Source organism: Giraffa tippelskirchi, chromosome 3 (assembly GCF_054371585.1).
Source record: "Giraffa tippelskirchi isolate mGirTip1 chromosome 3, T2T-mGirTip1v1.2.pri, whole genome shotgun sequence".
Lineage (NCBI taxonomy): Eukaryota > Metazoa > Chordata > Mammalia > Artiodactyla > Giraffidae > Giraffa > Giraffa tippelskirchi.
Window position 1 is genome coordinate 5,556,531 of NC_137277.1, and position 20,814 is coordinate 5,577,344.

Sequence of the window (20,814 nt, forward strand, 5' to 3'; positions counted from 1 at the left end):
CCACCACCATCACCATCATCACCACTGTCACCATCATCAGCAACAGCATCCGCACCACCATCACCATCAGCATCACCATCAGCATCGGCATCTCACGATGATGAAACAGCTGCCACCTTCTGAGCACCACCCATGCCTCAGACGCTGTACGCAGTGCTTTCCATTTGTTTCTCTCTCTCTGTTTTGCTGTGCAGCTTCTGGGATCTAAGTTCCCCGACCAGGTGTCAAACCTGGACCCTTGGCAATGAAAGCAAAGAGTCTTAACCCCCTGGACCTCCAGGGAGTTCTCTCCATTCATTTCTTCACCTCACACAGCAGTTCCCCGACTACTGGACATCAGGGACCAGTTACTTAAGCCATTTTAACACATTTTAATCTGAAATTTTGTGCCATGCCCACTACACTAGCTTTACTTTTTTCATTTTATGTGGACGGGGCAGAGGGGTGTAGGTCTGAATTTGAGAGTCTTTTTACTTAATTGCGCTACTAACCCTATGGAGGGGATACTTCTACTAGCACCCCCATTTTAGAGGTGAGGAAACTGAGGTTCAGAAATACCCATCATTGGCCTGTGGTTTCTTAGACAGTAAGAGGCAGGGCCAGGGTCCCATAGAACCTTTCTGACTCCAAGCCCGGCTGCTGACCAGCTCAGCACTGACCTGCATGCATGCTTGCTTAGTTGCTCAGTCGTGTCTGACTCTGTGACCCCATGGACTGTAGCCTGCCAGGCTCCTCTGTCCATGGGATTCTCCAGGCAGGAATACTGGAGTGGGCTGCCATTCCTTCCTCCAGGGGGATCTTCCCGACCCAGGGATCGAGCCCACATTTTCTGGGACTCCTGTATTGCAGGCGGGTTCTTTACGGCTGAGCCACTGGGGAAGCCCTCAGCACTGACATCCGACCCCAAAGGGCCCCACGTTCGGTCCTGGGATGGCATGAGCCCCAGACTCACAGGTGGGTGTGTGCTAAGCCTGCCCTGGTTCTGCAGCGGTGCCACCCAGAACCTCCTGGCTGTCCAAGCCTCTTATCTCTGCCCCTGGTTACAGCTCTTATCTGTCCCTCACTCCTGTGCTCAGCGTGCTGTTGGGAAGATAGCGGGTACCGAGGCTCTGGCAAATCTCCCGTTCTGCCCCTCCCCCACCCTCAGGCCCATCACAGGCCCACGGCTCCCTGGGGGAGGGGGAGAGGCAGCTTTGGATAAACCGTTCGGGTCTTAAAAGTGATGAGGTGACCTGGGAGGGAAGATAGAAGGAGAGATTGACTGGAAAAGCTCTCTATCTTTAAAAATGGGATCAGATACTACTAAAAAGCACCAGGGAGAGAAAAATGAACATAAATGACTGAACTCACAAAAAAGATGCTCGGCCACTGTCACAATGAAAGAAAGTCCAATCAAAACAAGACAATATTCAGATGGCACCAAATTTTCTTGTATGATTACACCCACGGCCAGAGTGAGGCGGAGGGGAGGTTGACCACAGATTGGCTGATGAAAGAGTCAGTTGGCCCAGCCTTTGGGGCAGAATCGATCCAAATAAGAACATTCAAGTCTTCTGACCCCGAGGCTAGACTCCAGGGAGCTGGCCTTTTATACGTACTTAGAAAAATGTGGCAAAAACCAGGTATGAGGATGTTCACTGTGGTTTGCTTGTAACAGCAGAGACAAATGAACACCAGAAGCAGCATAAACATCCATCAAAAATGGAATCGAATCGATTAGTGATGCCACAGCCAGAGAATGAACGAAGAACACCTGGATGGGATGAGACAGAACAGCCTCCAAGACACGCACGGCACGAAAAGGAAGTTGAAGCTGGAGACGCGGGATATTTATGGAAATAAAAACATGAGAAAGTAAAAAGCTAAGTAATATCACAGCTGAGTGTTAGGGACATGAGAGATTGTGTTCTTATCACTTGATAAGTTGTTATTTATTGATACAGGCTGCCAAACCCTTAGTCTAATGTTTAGGACCATAAAAGGAATTTTGAGTTTGTGAGCCAAAAAAGAAGGTCAAAGAACAGTGTAAATGGTATAACATGTAGGTGAGTATTTGTATATATTTGCACACACACAATCACATATACGGGCTTCCCTGGTGGCTCAGCAGTAGAGAATCTGCCTGACAATGCAGGAGATGCAGGTTCAGTCCCTGGGTCGGGAAGATCCCCTGGAGAAGGAAATGGCAACCCACTCTAGTATTCTTGCATGGAAAATTCCATGGACTGAGGAGCCTGGTGGGCTACAGTCCATGGGGTTGCAAAGAGTCAGACACGACTTAGCGATTAAACAGCAACAATAATCACGTACCCATTCTGGCATGGACATAAAATTTTTTCAGGATGCATACTCTTGCCTTTTGGGAGAAGTATTGAGGACTCAGAGGAAGGTAAACTTCTGCCTCTGGATTTTATGTCTTTCTACACCATCAGAATGTTCTTTATGGTATGCATATATTGCTTTTATTTTAAAAATAAAATTAAAAAATGCACTTTGAGCATATAATGTCAGTATATATTATAAAAAAGACACCAGGGACTCATTGGATCTGGGGTTTGTTTGCTGATATCAGTGATGCGTAGTGAAATTTAAACTTTAATAAAAGTTGATTTCAGCATAAAGCACAAGTTCCTTAGCTTCAGCCAGGAAGTCCTAGGCCCAGCCTGGGGCCCCGAGGAAGAGCAGTGGGTGTGGGTCTGCCCCTGAGACCAGCAGAGGAGAGCTGGCTCTGGGCCCCACCTCGGCCACCTCTGTTGGGGGGGCGGGCATCCTCATTCCAGCATCTGTGGTCTGCCTTGGTGCGGGGTGTAGCCCCTCTCCCCGAGCTGTCTCTGGCGCTCCCCTCCCTGCCTGGGAGAACTATTTCTGGCTTGTAGGCCATATTATTTAAAGTAACAGTGCCACCCACTGCCTTTCCTACCAGGGAAACCTGCTTCGCTCGACCCAGACTGCCTCCTCGGCGGGTGGAAGAGGCAGCTGGCCAGCATTTCGATTGGCAAATCCAGAGTGGCTGGCAGCGCCACAGCACCGGACCATCCAAGATAATGACCCTGACAGCTCCTCATCCCCCACAGGGCTCCCTCCTGGGCCCTGGGATGCCCACAGCTCTATCTGCCCCACCCACCTGCGGCTGCCGGCCTGGCAGGGAACTGGAGGAGCACAGTCCTGTCCAGGTCCCTTCCAGGGGCAGGGGGATGGCTGAAATGCTTTGTGCAGGAGGGCACACACGTGATTGCCCATGATGGAGCCTGGCACTGGAGGGGGCGCCGGGGCTTCTGATGTTGAGAAAACTAGGCCTGACATCTGCTTCTGCACTTTTTAGGGGTTTGACCTGGGCAAGTGATGGAAATGTACAAACCTCAGCTTTCCCATCTGTAAAACGGGGACAATAATGGTTATCATGTATATGTATGGTTGAGTCCCTTCGCTGTTCGTTTGAAACTATCACAACATTGTTAATTGGCTATACTCCAATACAAACTAAAAAGCTTAAAAAAAGGCCGTCTTTTAAAAAAAATTGAAGTATAGCTGCTGTACAATATTATTGAAGTTACAGGTGCACAATATAGTGATTCAGTTTCTGAAGATTATACTCCATTTGGGGGAGAATGGGTACGTGTATCTGTATGGCTGAGTCCCTTCACTGTTCCCCTGAAACTATCACAACATTGTTAATCGACTATATCCCAATACAAAATAAAAAGTTAAAAAAAATAAAGGTTACACTCCATTTACAGTTATTATAAAATATTGGCTATATCCCCTGTGTTGTACAGTATATCCTTGTAGCTTGTTTTAAAGATTTGTTTTTTTGATGTGAACCATTTTAAAGTCTTTATTGAATGTGTGACAGTACTGCTTCTGTTTTCTGTTTTGGTTCTTTGGCCGTGAGGTATGTGGGATCTTAGCTCTCTGACCAGGGATCGAACCTGCATCCCATGCATTGGAAGGTGAAGTGTTAACCACTGGACCACCAGGGAAGCCCGCTTTGTAGTTTATTTCTTACCTAATAGTCTGTGCCCTTTAATCCTCTACCCTTATGCTGCCCCTCTCCACTTTCTTCTCCCATTGGTAACTGGTCTCTAGAGCTGTGAGCCTGTTTCTTTTTTTTTTATTATTATATTCACTAGTTTACTTGTATTCACTATTTTTTATATTTCATATATAAGTAATACCATATAGTGTTTGTCTTTCTCTGACTTATTTCACTTAGCATAATGCCCTCCAAGTCCATCCACGTTGCTGCCAATGGCAAAATTTCCACTCTTTTTCATGGCCAAGTAGTATTCCATTGCATGTGTATACCACATCTTCTTCATCCACTCACCTGTTGATGGACACTTAGGTGGCTTTGATAATGGCTTACGTGCCTGGACTCACATGCCTGGCACATGGCAGGTGCCGCACCTATGCTTGTCACACGAGGGTGCAGATGGATGAGTCACTGGCGGAGGGTGGAAAGCACTGGGGTGAGGTGGACAGGGTCAGAGGGGAGGACGGAGAGGGCGTGGAAGGACCCTGCTCCCTGCCTGCGTGAGGACACAGTCAGCGAGGTATGCCAAGCATCAGGGGAGCATGGGCTCCCTGGAAAATTTGTTGGCTTCCCCGTGGACGTGAACCCCAGCTGTCTCAGCCACCCACAGAGGATCTGCCATGCCCATTGGTTTCCTCACCCTTAAAAAAAATATTTCAGAATTTTTATTATTTATTTATGTAGCTGTGTCGGGTCTTGGGTGTTAGTTGCATCATGACGGATCTAGTTCCCCGACCAGGAATCGAACCCTGGGTCCTTGTATTGGGAGCTCGGAGTCTCAGCCACTGGACCAGCAGGGAAGTCCCTTCTCATCCTTCCTACTGGTAGAAGGGCTTTGTCTCGGTTCTCAGCTTCTTCAAGCACACTGGGGACAGCAAAGGAATGACTCCTCCCTTTCCAAAGGCTGCCCCCTCAGCCCCTGGGCCCCAGGGGAACTTTCTGCACCAGCCTGACCCCCCAGCCTCCTGGTCACCCATGTGTACCCTCCTCCTGGCTCGCCTGTCACCTCACCCTCCGTCCAATGAGGAACAGCTGCAGGGGCGTAGGCACACCCGGACTTACCCGTCTCTAGGCCCCCTGCAAAGGGCCACTCATTTATTAATTTATTATAGGAAATATATTCCTGGGGTTTAAAATTCAAAGAATAAAAGAAAAAGACACAGTACACCTCTCTCCCATCCCTGTCCCCAGCTGCATGGTTATTCTCAGCTCCTAACACACACACACACACACACACATACACACACACAGGAAACCACTGTAGTTTCTTGAGCATCTTTTCAGAATTATTAGGCAAATGCAAGTAAATTCCTCATAAGCTGAGGAATCTCCTGGATGGGAGAAGCTTGGTTTCCTCCCAGTTAAAAACAGCAGGCAGTGCAAAGAGAGCCTTGGGGCGGGGGGTGGAAAGAAAGAGAGACACACAGAACCCACCCTGTCTGCTTTGCCCCCTCGCGGACGGTCCTGATTTAACCCAAGGACCCCGGTCACGAAGTTCTCTTCTCCAAGATGAAAGGCTGGGCTCGGGGTGGAGGGCGCACGGGCACCCAGAGAGGAGCTAGGATGGACAACCGGATTTTTAGAGACACAAGACGGACCCAGAGAAAATAACTGTCTAAAATACGTGGTGTCTTCTCCAGCACACGGGGAAATACACAATGCCCTTTTTGGTTCGAGTCCTTGAGTGTCACAGTTGATATTTAAAATGATTCTTACTCACATTAAATAAGATATTTCAATTCCAGAAAGCTGTCAGGAGCTGATGCGGACACCAGAAGTAATAGGCCCGCTCTCCTTGTGTTGTCCTCGTTAATAAATCAGACGCCAGAGACGCACGGTGGTGCTCACACAGGGGGAGGGTACGTGTGCACACGCACACATGTGTGTACACACACACAGTCACACATACCCACATGCACTCACATTCATGCACACACGTACACGTTGTACAACCAAACTCACACATATACACATGTGTATACGCAGCTCATCAATATACTCATGTACACCCAGATGGTAAAGAACCTGCGATGCAGAGGACCCAGGTTCAATCCCTGGGTTTTGGGTGGGATCCACCTGCAGGGTGGATGCAGGTGGGGCCGCAGTGGATGGAAGGGGGAGAGGCCCCTGCCTCTGACCACAGAGCATGGGGGATAAAGGGATGCCAGGTCCAAGATGCCAGTCTCTGCATCCCACTTTTTTGGCCTCAACTCGCCACTGCGCAGGGGGAAGGGGTGGCCACAGCGCAGGTGAGCGGAGGGGCAGGGGGCCCAGAGCTCGCTAGCATGCACAGGCGTCTGCAACACGCGCAGCATCCGGGAACAGCGGGCATTGGGCTCGTAGAGACCCCGCCCCCAGAGCACAGAGCTCCCCTTTGGCCCCACTTCTACCAAACATCCAGCAGTATCTAATGAAAACAAGCCATTTATCACTTCTCTACATGCTGCTCTCCAGCTCATGGGGAACCCGTCTACTTTCAGCTAGGAAGTTGCCTCCAGGAAGCCTTCCTGAATGTCCTCTGGGCTGTCACAGGGTTCCGCCTGGTGCACAGTTCACCATTCAGTTTAACGAGCCGTGTACTTGTATGTGAGTCCCCGTGGCACCCGTGCTCCCAAAGCATCACGCCTGGAACATCACATATTGTGAACGCTCCCTGGGTGAGTGAATGAGACAGCCAGTGCAGAAGGCCAAATTGTGCCCCCAAAGAGAGTCACGGCCCGTGTGGGGGGCCAAGGGAGGGAGGTGAGGGCGGGTGGCCACAGTGCAGAAGGTCTGAATGTCAGATTTCACAAACGACCATCCCGGTGAGGACAAAAGGCAGCGTGTGGACTCGTTAGTTCTGTTTCCTCAGCTTGAAATGACTCCGACTCTAATCAAAGTCTGATAATGAGTCTGACCGCAGTCCCAAAGAATGATAGACTGAGCGAATCCTGCTTTGGCCTCAGATTTTCACTATAATCTTAACTGCATCACTTGTTAAGCAAGGGACCTTAGATAAGGGGCTGAACCTTCTTAAGCCGGGGGTACTCCACCCATGTAACTGGCAACATAAGGGCGGCTGCTTTATAAAAGATGCAAGCAGGACTTTTCTGGCCTAGTGGCTAAGACTCCACGCTCCCAATACAGGGGGCCCAGGTACGATCCCTGGTCAGGGAACTAGATCCTGCATGCCACAGTGAAGATCAAAGATCCTGAGTGCCGCAGCTAAGAGCTGGTGCAGGCACAGAAAGAAGTAAATGTTAAAAAAATAAAAGAAAATATGAGTGAAGGCACTTCTGTTCTACGGCTTGTTTTGAAACCATGCATTTGTTGCGATGCCATAGATACATTAGGGGACAATCAGAACATAACTTGAGCTTTGCATTTGCTGTGTGAGCTTCTGTCTGCAAGAAACACTCGGTACATCCAGAAACCTGCCACAGGTGAATGGAGCCGCATAGTTCCCGTGACGCACACACCTTGGGGGCCTCAGCTCACGGGTGTGTTACGAGCTCACCTGCCCACATCTGGTCTTACAATCCTCTTTCCATTGCAAACAACCCTCCTTGCACCCTTCATGATAACTCAACAGCTGCAACCCACCGACACCCACTTCCACGAGCAGATTTCAGGCCCTTTCGAAGGCCAAGTACCACATTTATTGTGGCCTTTACGCATTTCTTACCCACTGAATGTTTGGGGACATGAGTAATCACCCTCATCACGTTCCTCTTTTTTTCCCCACGTGTCCCTAATGAAGTTTTGGGTGGGTTTCCCAGGTGTCTCAGGGGTAAAGAATCCTCCTGCCGAGCAGGAGACAAGGGTTTGATCCCTGGGTTGGGAAGATCCCCTGGAGAAGAAAATGGCAACCCGCTCCAACATTCTTGCCTGGGAAATCCCAGCCTGGTGGGCTACAGTCCGTGAAGTCACCAAAGAGTCGGACACGACTTAGCGAGTAAACAAGAACAATGAAGTTCTGAGTGTGGCTCCCTCACCCCAGTTTCCCCACGAGCCCTGTGGTTTTTAACTGCACGATTTTGCAGTGTGGTGACTCCTGCAATCGTTTCTATCTCATTTTAGCAGAACTGGCTTCAAAGCTCTAAACTCGGTGTATGATATTCGGCAAGTACTTGAGAAAGGCGTCTTTATGAGTTTGCCATCGCCACTAATCATTTGACCCAGGCTGGAGAGTCCACAAAGTTCCGGGCACTGTGTGAGGCTCTGGATGTCAGCAGTAATGATGACCATAGTCTTCCTGGTATTGGGGTCCCCTCCTTACGTTTAGATGAAATGTTACTCCTGCTGCCATACCCTGCTTAGCAATGCCCCGTTCTCTAGCCCCACGACCAGTCCCTTCATTTCCTTCTGCCACTGCCACCCCCTGGACATCTCAGGATCTCAGGGGAGAGAGGAAACAAGGACTTGCTCCTCTTAGAGCAAAAGTGACTTGGTCGTGGCCCTTTTAATTGCCACAAGGGATGATGGGTAATAGAGGGCGGGGCCAATGTGCATGGTAGAAACCTTCGCTCATTCGAAGCGGGACCCTCCCTTGGGCACGGAGGAAGGAGCAGGGGAGGAGGGTAGATCTGTGGGGGAAGATCTGCCTGACCGGCCCGCGCTTCCTGCATGGCTGAGTCCCCCTGCCTGGTCCCCACCAGGCGCCTGATTTCCCCAGGACAGATTTTGGGGGATTAATGAATGCTGATGAGGCTGGAGTATGAACCATTGTCCTCCTGGGGTGCCCCCAGCTTGCTGGGCCAGGTCAGGTGGGGGATGCTGGGCAGAGGCCTCCCTGGACGTCCTGCTGTGCCTGCGGTTGACAGGTCGGGCAGGGCAGGGGTGCCTGGTGAGCTGCCCGCCCCCTTCCCGCCCCGTCCAGGCTCAGGGTCAGGACGGATGCTCTTCCTGTCTACCTGGGGTGAGGCTTCAGATGGCCCTGTGTTTCTTTTCTCTGAGTCCCGAGGCTCAAGCATCCAAGCGGGGCAAGTGTCCACTCCCCGAGCCCTCCCCTAGCTCTCGGCTCTCTGGGTTATATCTCCTTTTGGGAGAGTCTTGGCCACACCACCACTGAAGTCAGAAAACAGGCTCCAACAACTACTAGTGTCCAGAGCTGTGTTGGGGACTTGGGGGGCAAAAGCTCTTCGGGGTGGTGGGCACAGGTGAAGAAGGAGGGTTTTGGATGGTCTGTGTGTATTACTTGCTGTGTGACCTTGGGCAGGTTGCCAAATCTCTCTGTGCCTCCATTTCCTCAGCTATAAAACAAGGGTAATAATAATTATCGTAAGCAAACCAGGCAGTTCTAAGCACTTTACATACAGATAATGCATTTACTCCCCTTTAACTATCCTATGAGATCAGAATTCATCTTATCCAAATTTGGCAGATGAAAAAGATGAGGAAACCAAGGCACAGAGAGGTTAAGCAACTTGCCCAAGATGACACAGCCAGTAGGCCTTAGATTCCGTGCTCTTCACCATGACACCATGGTCCCTACCTGAAGGATGACATGCCATCATACCTGTTGTGCTTAGTAGGACAGGGAATGGCATGAGGCATGTGGCGAGCACATGCTAAGAGTTAGCTGCCACTGGGATTACTTAATGTTACTGTTATTCACTCATTGTGTCCTGGGAGAAAGGAGCTCTGCCCTCAGCTCCTCTAACAGTCCCCTAACACCTGGCACAATGCTCCTGTCCCACTTGCCAGCCCCAGGAGCAGCACCTGAGCTTCGGCTGCCATGACATCCAGCGTTGGAGCTATGATGGCGGCTGCCCTGAGCCCCAGGGCCCAGAGCTGAGCCCCCACCTCTCTGCCCTTCCCAACATCTGCTCAGACCCTGGGCAGCGGGCCCCACAAACCATCCCACCAGCCCTGATCATTCTGGCCTAGGTCCAGCATGACTCACCTCCACCCTCTAGTCATCCTCTTTGGATGGGCAGCCGCTTCAGAGCTTTGCAGCCACTCCAGGGGGATATGGCAGCTACCCTCCTCCCCTGCTCCTTAAATCCGGCCTGGCCTCAGGACTTCACCTGCAGAACTTGGTGGTACATTCCAAAGCCAGGGCTCAAGAGCCTTGCAGCTTCCACATTCACCCTCCCAGACCACTGCTCCAGACCATCATGGCACGAAGGCTGGTAAACCACAGGAAGAGAGACCAGCAGTCCAGCTGTCCCTGCCATGACCTGCCAGCCCCGCTGACCGCCCGCTAAACGCAATGTCATGAGAGCACGCAGGAGGGACCAGCCCAGAGACAACAAACATGGCTAAGGTTTGGAGGTAACTGACCAGGAGCTGTGGCCGCGGCCGGGCCGGGTGTGCACCTGCGGGCGGGGCCCTCGCTCTGTCTGTTCCCCAGGGGTCGAAGGTCAAGGAGCAGCTGCAGCGGCTGAGCTTCTGGACGAGGCCAACTGTGGGCTGACCTCCAGGGACTGCGCCCGATCTCTTTTGGGGAGGCTGTCTTTCTTGGTTACTACTTCTTGTTCTACAGGCAGGAAGCTCCCACCTGCTGCCTGCTCACACTGAGCTGGGGAACTCTCCGGCATTTTCCAGCTCCCAAGGGCTGCCAGTTGGAGCTGTTACCCCTGCTTTCAACCCCACCCCTCCTCCAAGCCCACCCCCAGGAGGTGGGCTTTTTTAAAAATATATATTTATTTATTCATTTGGCTGTGTTGGGTCTTCATTGCCGCATGTAGGGTCTTCGGTGAGGCACACGACTCTCCAATTGTGGTGCAGGGGCTCCAGAGTGCATGGGTTCCGTAGCTCTGGGACATGTGGGATCTTAGTTCCCCAGCCAGGGATGGAACCCACGTCCCCTGAATTGCAAGGCAGATTCTTCACCACCGGACCACCAGGGAAGTTCCAGTGCACTTGGGCAGCCAGCTGGGAGGCGGTCTCTTCCTTGGCCAGGATGGGAAGTTCAAAATCACAAACTTCCCCGGCACCCCCTCAGTCAGAAAGCAGAAAGTGGGTCGCAGCAGAGACTCCTTTAGAGGGGCTGAAGACCCAGGAGAGGGGCCACCTGAATCCTCCCACACTGAGAAATCCCATGAACAGGTGTGATGGGTCTCTGAGGGGTACGGGTGGGAAGAGGGGGAGTCAGGCTCCAAGGCAGCCCCCAGGAAGCAGAAGTCATTACCAACTCCCCAGGCACCTGTCTAGGCCATTTGCCTGCCTGAGCACAGAACTGAGGCAAGATCTAATTAGTTTCTGTGTCCTGGCTGAGAGCCAAGGTGGGAGGGGGTGCCCCCGGGAAGATCTGGGGAGGGGGAAGTCAAGAAGGAGGCTCTCAGGGCAGCCTGGGGTCTCCAGCCCAGCTGTGTAGGGAGGAGGAATGAACATCTCATTTCCATGCATTGAAATAGCCCTGATGAAAAACATATGTGCGTCTGCTGGGAACTCCCTTCCCGTCCCTCCCGGAGGACCTCAGGCACCACGTGACCGCTGCCCGCTGCCCGTCTCCTGCACTGGTTACCAGGGATTCGGGCCAAATCCAAATACGTCAATTTCAGGTGATGGATGATCAAACCCGTCCTAATTTGCATGTTAAGTTTCCTAGTGGTAGAAATAAACAGCCTCGGTTCCTCCGAGAGGAGCTTTCCCTGGAGCCTTTCATAAAGGCGGCGGATGCTTCCTCTGTGCGATTGGTTTGCACTCTGGAGAGTCTGGGCGGATGTGGCCACCTGCCCCCAGGGCTGCCTGGATGGGAAAGTAGGAGAGGAGGGGGTAGGGAGGGTGTGGCTCCTGTGTGCACAGCCGTGTGTTCTAGACTGTTCTGGGCAGTGGGGCAGCTGGCGGGTCCACGTCCTTTGCTCCGACCCTGGTTTGCAGCGAGAGCCTGGATGCGTCCCTTTACCCCCGGGTCTCAGTTTCTCCATCTGTAAAATGGGAAGCCTGATAACATCCTCCTCTGACCCCCAGTGAGAATTAAATGCAGTAAGGAGGGCTCATGTATGCACCTGGCTGTCAGGTCACATTGGGTGCCCACACGTGGTCTGTGGATGGACCCCCCCAGAGCTGTGCCAGCCGCATGTGTCAGTGAGGTGAGGACACTGGAGCAGCTCCTCCCTGCCTGCCCCCTTAGGGGGAACCATGGCTTCAGGGAGGTGGTCTCCTTCCTTGCCTGCCCCCAAGGGTTCTCAGGGCTGTGAGCCTCGGAGCCACACGCTGAACCACGCGGACATGCGAGGACTCAGTGGGTATCCAAGGGCAGAGAAAGGAGCGGGCAGAGCCTGTGACCCAGGGCCTGGCCACGACCCACAGCCCCAGCACAAGCTATTTTCCCTGAATCCTGAGATGCTCAACCTGATGAAGGAAAAACACCAGTCTAACTGGATCGGGGAGTCTTCCTTCTCCTGTACTTGTACCCCGGTGAAAGCCGAGCAGTGCTGGATGGAGACTTGGTGGGGGTGGGCCTGGGCTTTGATTCTAACCCTGACATCTCTGGGGCAAGTCACCTGCCTCTCAGCTCACAGGGACCCAAGTCTAAGGCGGCAGGCTTGGCCCTATGGCCAGGGAGCCATCCTGTGATCGTGGCTCTCCCCAGGCCCCGGGCACGTGTCCCCTGGCCCCCTCTCCACCGAGTCCAGCAAGGCAACACCTACCATCCATCTCTGGCTTCCTCGGCAGTGGGGGACCCACCCCCCCTCTCCAAGCCAGGACCCATTAGTGAGAGAGTGAGGAAACTGGTTGCTATGGAAACCGAGACAGCCAGTGTTTTAGACACTCTTGCTTCTTTCCCCCCCGCTCTCTTTCCCCTCACATTTTGAACTTACTCGTCTTAATTGGCATAATTATGGCAACAGCACCCTGAGGCGGGGGAGCCAGCTATGCCCCTCGCTGCCCCTCTCTGGCCCTGGCCCTGCGGGGTGTCTCTGCCTCCTGCCTGCCCCTCTCCCAGCTTCTCCCGTCACTCACCAGCAGACCCCGAGGCTGTGGCCGTGGCCGGCCCCCTGGGGTCCAGGAAGGACCTGTCCTCAAGCATGGGGAGGACTCCACCCCAGGGTGTGGGATGGGCCAGGCTTTAGGGGCCTCAGGACCATGTCAGGAGGTGTTCTTGGGCCCTTGTGGGGACCAGGTCAGGGATGCTATGGATAACAGAGACCTGTTCCACCAATGGCCTCAATCTCCACCACGGCTTTAAAAAGCAAGACTGCTCAGCAGAGACCAGGGCACAGACAGTACTGATACTTGTGGAGCTGGCACCTCCCAGTCACAGGGCAGATGAGCTTGGGCCAGGCTCTCAGAGTCTCAGAGGCTCTGTCTGGGTCTGAGCAATGGATGTCACACCTGCACACTCATCCCATTCCGAGGACCAAACGCAGCGTTGATGAAAGCAACTCTGTGCCACAGAACTACAGACAGCTTGGGGCGGGAGAGGCCCCCAAGAAGGGCCGGAGGGGGGCCAGCCATCTCCCTCCCATGCCAGGCCCCCGAGCCCGGCTCCAGCTGGGAGAGTCTGGGTGCAGTGGTGCCTGGCTCTGCTTCACTGGTTCTCGATGCAGGGGAGGTAGCCCCCACCAGGGCACCTTTGGCAAGATCTGGAGAACTTTTCGGTTGTCACATTTGGGGGAGGCAATGCCCAGCACCAAGTGAGCCCACACCCTACAACTCAGAGGGCAGCCCCCTCACAACAAAGAATGACCCCCCCAACCCAGTCATTAAGGACACCCGGGTCAAGAAACCCTACTCTCCTTACTGTCGTCCGCGGAGGGTCCCTCACACTCAGCTCCTGCCCCGTTGCTAGGGGCCCCCCCGGATTCACAGGTGGGGTGAGCTGGGTACCTCCTGGCAGCCTCCCTCCCAATCAGGATCCTCAGGGGTGGGAAGAGGGGCCTCGGGGTCAGGGGTCAGGGGCCGGACAGCATGCTTGGCTGGGGGCCTCGTCCTCCTCCTGGCCCACCTCTCCCACCCCTCCCAGAGGATTCTGACATTTCTAAACTCGTTAACTTTTAATTACTACCTTCCCTCTGCCTGAGTACACTGGCTCCATGCCACGTACATCTCTATTAAAATTCAATTTATGCCCATCATAACTAATTCCTGCACTTCAGCTTTCTCACCAGCAGCCTTCAATGTTCAGACAAGATGTCCAAACTCATGGTCTAATTGGAGTAAATCTCCAAAGAGGCTGGTAACACACAGACAGGATCTGGTTTTGTTGAGGAAGAGGGGTCCAGGCTTCCCAGGAGGGTGGGAACGAGGCCGGGGCAGAAAGAGTAAAGTCGGGAGACAGACGGGTGACTGGCCGTGGCTCCTCAGTCCAGGCACCGGGCACACACTGGCCCCTGGGCTGGAATCAACATTCCCAAAGATCAGCAGGAAGGGAGTGCGAGGTGGGGTGGGGTGCGGGGCTGGCATTGCCTTTGGGCTGATCCTCCTCGCCGAGCTCTGGGCCAGGCAGACAGAAGGTCCTAATTCTCCACCCGGTGAACCAATGAGCATCTCCTGATGTTCTTCCATCAGGCTTGGAGGGAGGAGACCTCGCTTGCCTTAGTCTCATGACTTTGAGCCTTGGGGGGGGAGCTGAACTAGGAAGATGCATCCGTTGCGTATGGTGATGGCTTCCCTTAGGAGCTGGCGCTGTGTAAGGACAGAGAATAAGAACCGAGGTGAGAACGGCCAGCGCAGGACAAACCAGGGGGTGGACGGCCATCTGGAGTGTTCGTTATCAAGCGTTAGGGACGTCCCTGGTGGTCCAGGGGCTAAGATTCTGCGCTCCCAATGTAGGCAGCCCAGGTTCAATCCCTGGTGGGGGAACTAGAACCCACATTCATAACTAGGAGGTCACATGCCTCATCTGAAAGACCCCACAGGCTGCAGACCCCTGGGCTTCCCTGGTGGCGCTGGTGATAAAGAACTCGTCTGTCAATGCAGAAAACCTAAGAGACATAGTTTGATCTCTGGGTTGGGAAGATCCCCTGGAGGAGGACATGGCAACCCACTTCACTACTCTTTCCTAGAGAGTCCCATGGACAGAGGAGCCTGGCAGGCTATGGTCCATAGGGTCGCAAAGAGTTGGACATGACTGAAGTATGTTAGCATGCACACACGCTGCGACTAGAAGATTCCGTATGCTGCAATGGAGACTGTAGCTCCTGCATGCTGCATCTAAGACTTGGTGCAGCCAAATAAAAAAGCAATTTAAAAAAGAGTTAATGTGTGTGAAGCACTTAGAGCAGGGCTGGGTCCACGCTCGCCTCCACAGATCAGCCATGACTGGTTCCTCCGTCGTGATTTAGGCTAGTTGGGGTTGCGCCCTGGCAGTGCCCCTGCCCTGGGGGAGGGCAGGCAGGGTGAGAGAGCTCAGAGCAGAGGGGAGGGACACAGGCTCAGGGTCCCAGAGATCCTGGGTGAAACTTGGCTCTACAGGTCTGGCTGTGTGAGCTTGGGCAAGCTGCTGGGCCTCTCCAAACGGCGGTTCCTAGCTTAGAGGCAGAGATAATAATAAAGGCATCAGCCTCCCAGAACCACTGCCGGGAAGAGCCTGGCTCGCCTCCTGGCCCCCACGTGGCGTGTGCCCTCTGGGAAGCCCGCCAGCCTCTGCCTCCCTGGCCTCTGCCGCCTGCCCTCGCGTCTATGGGGAGGCTGGCGGAGGAGACAGGGGTCACTGCTGCTGGCCCCGGGAGCTCCCTTTCATCCTCTCCTCTGAAGGGTTTCAAAAGTGGTGGCCACTCTGCAGGAGTCCCCTGCTCTGTGACCACAGCAAGGCTGTCACTTGCGGGGGTCTCTGCCTCCTCTGGGCTTTCTTCTCCCCACCCCCGAGCTGGACGGCTCCCTGATGCCACGGCCCCCACCCCCCACCAAAGGATGTCGGGCTGACGGTGGGCTGAGGACCCAGCTGGGGCCAGCCGGACACCCGCCACAGACATACACCCAGCAAGGCCCAGCTTCAACTGGTCTCACACCTCCACCCTTGCACCCCAGAGGGTCTGAGGGGCCCCCAGCTTCTCGCTCCTGGGGCCAGAAGAACAACGCACAGTGAGTGGAGGGGGCTGAAGGAGCCCCGTCAGGGACCTGTGTGCGTCGGTGCAGAAAAGACAAACACTCAGGTGACAGGCCTCCTGGATCGGCCACCTGCTCCCTGGACGAGCCCAGCCATCTTCCGGAACTTCTGCGAGCTTCCGCAGAAGGAGGATAAGAACACCTCCCAGTGTTGCTGTGAAATGATGCATATTAAGTTCTTGAAACCGAGTGATCCTGAATAAACAGTAGTTCTTCTTTGGATTCGTGTGCCCGACTATGCGTGGGAATCTATGTGCGTGCATGCGTGCGTGCGTGCGTGTGTGTGTGGTCTGCCTTGCTGATTTGTTTTTTCGATGTGATTTAAAAATGTCATTTTTATTTTATTTTTTTGGCTGCCTTGGGTCTTCATGGCTGTGTGCAGGCTTCCTCTTCTCGCGCTGAGCGGAAGCTACTCTCCTGTCACAGAGTGCAGGCTGGAGGCTCATGGTGGCTTCGCGTGCTGCAGAGAATGGGCTCTAGGGTGCTTGGGCTCAGTAGTCGTTGCCCCACCGTATGTGGGATCGTCCCATACTGGGGACTGAACTGGTGTCCCCTGTATTGGCAGGAAGATTCTTAACCACTGGACCATCAGGAAAGTCTTGCCTATTTACGTGTGAGAATACTTATGGGAAGAGGCAGTACTGGGAGGGACACAATAATGCGGTTGACGGCTCTGCTGGGACGTGGTCACAAGGACAGGAGGTTAAGGTCTATCCTCCACCCTCCCCATGGCCACTACCTCACCTGCCATTTCTTGAGCTGGTGGCAGAGTCCCCATCCACGCAGCCCTGGCTGGTGACACGAACACCAACGGAGCCTGACCTGATTCAACCTGGAGGGATGCCCCCCGATGCCCCATGGCAGGGAAGGGTGCGAGGTATGGGAGAGCGAACTGACGCAGCAGGCTCCAGGGCAGCGCAGAGGGCCTGACCTTTATGTGAGTTACCACCCCACAGAGCCAGGACATCACACACACACGTCTATGTGCTTTGCATACTCATAACCACTAAACACATGTATGAGACCTAAGGAATCACATGTACGCAGAGCACACGACCCCTTTGTGGGTGTCGTTTAGTTGTCAAGTCACGTCTGACTCTTTTGCGACTCTATGGACTGTAGCCCGCCAGGCTCCTCTGTCCGTGGGACTTTCCAGGCAAGAGTACTGGAGTGGGTTGCCATTTCCCTTGGAGACATATTCACCTGAACATGAGATTTCTGGTGGGTCTGCTATTTGTCTCCTTATTCTACTAAGACGACACCCTGTGTAACCTAACAGCTTCCATTTATTTCACGTCTTTTGCACCTTGACTGCATCTGCCCCATAGACTCTCACTGAGTCCCCACTCAGTTCAGTTCAGTCGCTCAGTCGTGTCTGACTCTTTGCGACCCCATGAATCACAGCACGCCAGGCCTCCCTGTCCATCACCAACTGCCGGAATCTACCCAAACCCATGTCCATTGAGTTGGTGATGCCATCTAACCATCTCATCCTCTGTCGTCCCCTTCTCCTCCTGCCCTCAATCTTTCCCAGCATCAGGGTCTTTCCCAGTGAGTCAACTCAGGTGGCCAAAGTATTGGAGTTTCAGCTTCAACATCAGTCCTTCCAATGAACACCCAGGACTGATCTCCTTTAGGATGGACTGGTTGGATCTCCTTGCAATCCAAGGGACTCTCAAGAGTCTTCTGCAACACCACAGTTCAAAAGCATCAATTCTTCGGCGCTCACCTTTCTTTATAGTCCAACTCTCACATCCATACATGACCACTGGAAAAACCATAGCCTTGACTAGACGGACCTTTGTTGGCAAAGTAATATCTCTGCTTTTTAATATGCCATCTAGGTTGGTCATAACTTTCCTTCTAAGGAGTAAGCGTCTTTTAATTTCATGGCTGTAGTCACCATCTGCAGTGATTTTGGAGCCCAAAAAAATAAAGTCTGACACTGTTTCCACTGTTTCTCCATCTATTTCCCATGAAGTGATGGGACCGGATGCCATGATCTTAGTTTTCTGAATGTTGAGCTTTAAGCCAACTTTTTCACTCTCCTCTTTCACTTTCATCAAGAGGCTCTTTAGTTCTTCACTTTCTGCCATAAGGGTGGTGTCATCTGCATGTTTGAGGTTATTGATATTTTCCCCAGCAATCTTGATTCCAGCTTGTGCTTCCTCCAGCCTGGCATTTCTCATGATGTACTCTGCATAAAAGTTAAATAAGCAGGGTGACAATATACAGCCTTGACGTACTCCTTTTCCTATTTGGAACCAGTCTATTGTTCCATGTCCAGTTCTAACTGTGGCTTCCTGACCTGCATACAGGTTTCTCAAGAGGCAGGTCAGGTGGTCTAGTATTCCCATCTCCTTCAGAATTTTCCACAGTTTATTATGATCCACACATTCAAAGGCTTTGGCATAGTCAATAAAGCAGAAATAGATGTTTTTCTGGAACTCTCTTGCTTTTTTTTTTTAATAAATTTATTTAGTTGGGGGCTAATTACTTTACAATATTGTAGTAGTTTTTGCCATACATTGACATGAATCAGCCATGGGTTTACATGTGTTCCCCTTCCTGGACCCCCCTCCCACCCCCCTCCCTGCCCATCCCATCCCTCTGGGTCATCCCATCGCCCCAGCCCTGAGCCCTTGTCTCATGCATCAAACATGGAATGGTGTTCTGTTTCACATATGATAATATACATGTTTCAATGCTATTCTCCCAGAATGTCCCATCCTCACCTTCTCCCACAGAGTCCATAAGACTGTTCTATGCATCTGTGTCTCTTATTCTTTCTCGCATATAGGGTTATCGTTACCATTTTTCAAGTTCCATATATAGGCATTAGTATACTGTATTGGTGTTTTTCTTTCTGGCTTACTTCACTCTGTATTATGGGCTCCAATTTCATCCATCTCAATAGAACTGATTCAAATGTATTTTTTTTTAATGGCTGAGTAATATTCCATTGTGTATATGTACCACAGCTTCCTTATCCATTCGTCTGCTGATGGACATCTAGGTTGCTTCCATGTCCTGGCTATTGTAAACAGTGCTGCGATGAACATTGGGGTACACACGTCTCTTTCAATTCTGGTTTCCTCGGTGTGTATGCCCAGCAGTGGGATTGCTGGGTCATATGGCAGTTCTAGTCCCAGTTTTTTAAGGAATCTCCACACTGTTCTCCATAGTGGCTGTACTAGTTTGCATTCCCACCAACAGTGTAAGAGGGTTCCCATTTCTCCACATCTTCTCCAGCATTTATTGCTTGTAGACTTTTGGATAGCAGCCATTCTGATGGGCGTGAAATGGTACCTCATTGTGGTTTTGATTTGCATTTCTCTAATAATGAGTGACGTTGAGCATCTTTTCATGTGTTTGTTAGCCATCTGTATGTCTTCTTTGGAGAAATGTCTGTTTAGTTCTTTGGCCCATTTTTTGAATGGGTCGTTTATTTTTCTGGAATTCAGCTGCAGGAGTTGCTTGTATATTTTTGAGATTAATTGTTTGTCTGTTGCTTCGTTTGCTATTATTTTCTCCCATTCTGAAGGCTGTCTTTTCACCTTGCTTATAGTTTCCTTTGTTGTGCAAAAGCTTTTAATTTTAATTAGGTCCCATTTGTTTATTTCTGCTTTTATTTCCAATATTCTGGGAGGTGGGTCATGGAGGATCCTGCTGTGATTTATGTCGGAGAGTGTTTTGCCTATGTTTTCCTCTAGGAGTTTTATAGTTTCTGGTCTTACATTTAGATCTTTAATCCATTTTGAGTTTATTTTTGTGTATGGTGTTAGGAAGTGTTCTAGTTTCGTTCTTTTACAAGTGGTTGACCAGTTTTCCCAGCACCACTTGTTAAAGAGATTGTCTTTTCTCCATTGTATATTCTTGCCTCCTTTGTCAAAGATAAGGTGTCCATAGGTGCGTGGGTTTATCTCTGGGCTTTCTATTTTGTTCCATTGATCTATATTTCTATCTTTGTGCCAGTACCATACTGTCTTGATGACTGTGGCTTTGTAGTAGAGCCTGAAGTCAGGCAGGTTGATTCCTCCAGTTCCATTCTTCTTCCTCAAGATTGCTTTGGCTATTCGAGGTTTCTTATATTTCCATACAAATTGTGAAATGATTTGTTCTAGTTCTGTGAAAAATACCATTGGTAGCTTGATAGGGATTGCATTGAATCTATAGATTGCTTTGGGTAGTATACTCATTTTCACTATATTAATTCTTCCAATCCATAAACACGGTATATTTCTCCATATGTTTGTGTCCTCTTTGATTTCTTTCATCAGTGTTTTATAGTTTTCTATATATAAGTCTTTTGTTTCTTTAGGTAGATATATTCCTAAGTATTTTATTCTTTTTGTTGCAATGGTAAATGGTATTGTTTCCTTAATTTCTCTTTCTGTTTTCTCATTGTTAGTGTAAGGAATGCAAGGGATTTCTGTGTGTTAATTTTATATCCTGCAACTTTACTATATTCATTGATTAGCTCTAATAATTTTCTGGTAGAATCTTTAGGGTTTTCTGCGTAGAGGATCATGTCATCTGCAAACAGTGAGAGTTTTACTTCTTCTTTTCCTATCTGTATTCCTTTTATTTCTTTTTCCGCTCTGATTGCTGTGGCCAAAACTTCCAAAACTATGTTGAATAGTAGTGGTGAAGGTGGGCATCCTTGCCTTGTTCCTGACTTTAGGGGAAATGTTTTCAATTTTTCACCATTGAGGATAATGTTTGCTGTGGGTTTGTCATATATAGCTTTTATCATGTTTAGGTATGTTCCTTCTATTCCTGCTTTCTGGAGGGTTTTTATC

General features: G+C 51.3%; 1 protein-coding gene across 1 annotated transcript in view; it reads right to left on the minus strand.

Annotated features, from left to right (window-relative positions):
• Positions 1–20,814, minus strand: part of SDK2 (sidekick cell adhesion molecule 2) — a 268,402-nt gene that overhangs the window by 111,904 nt on the left and 135,684 nt on the right. The gene's annotated exons all lie outside the window — the stretch shown is intronic.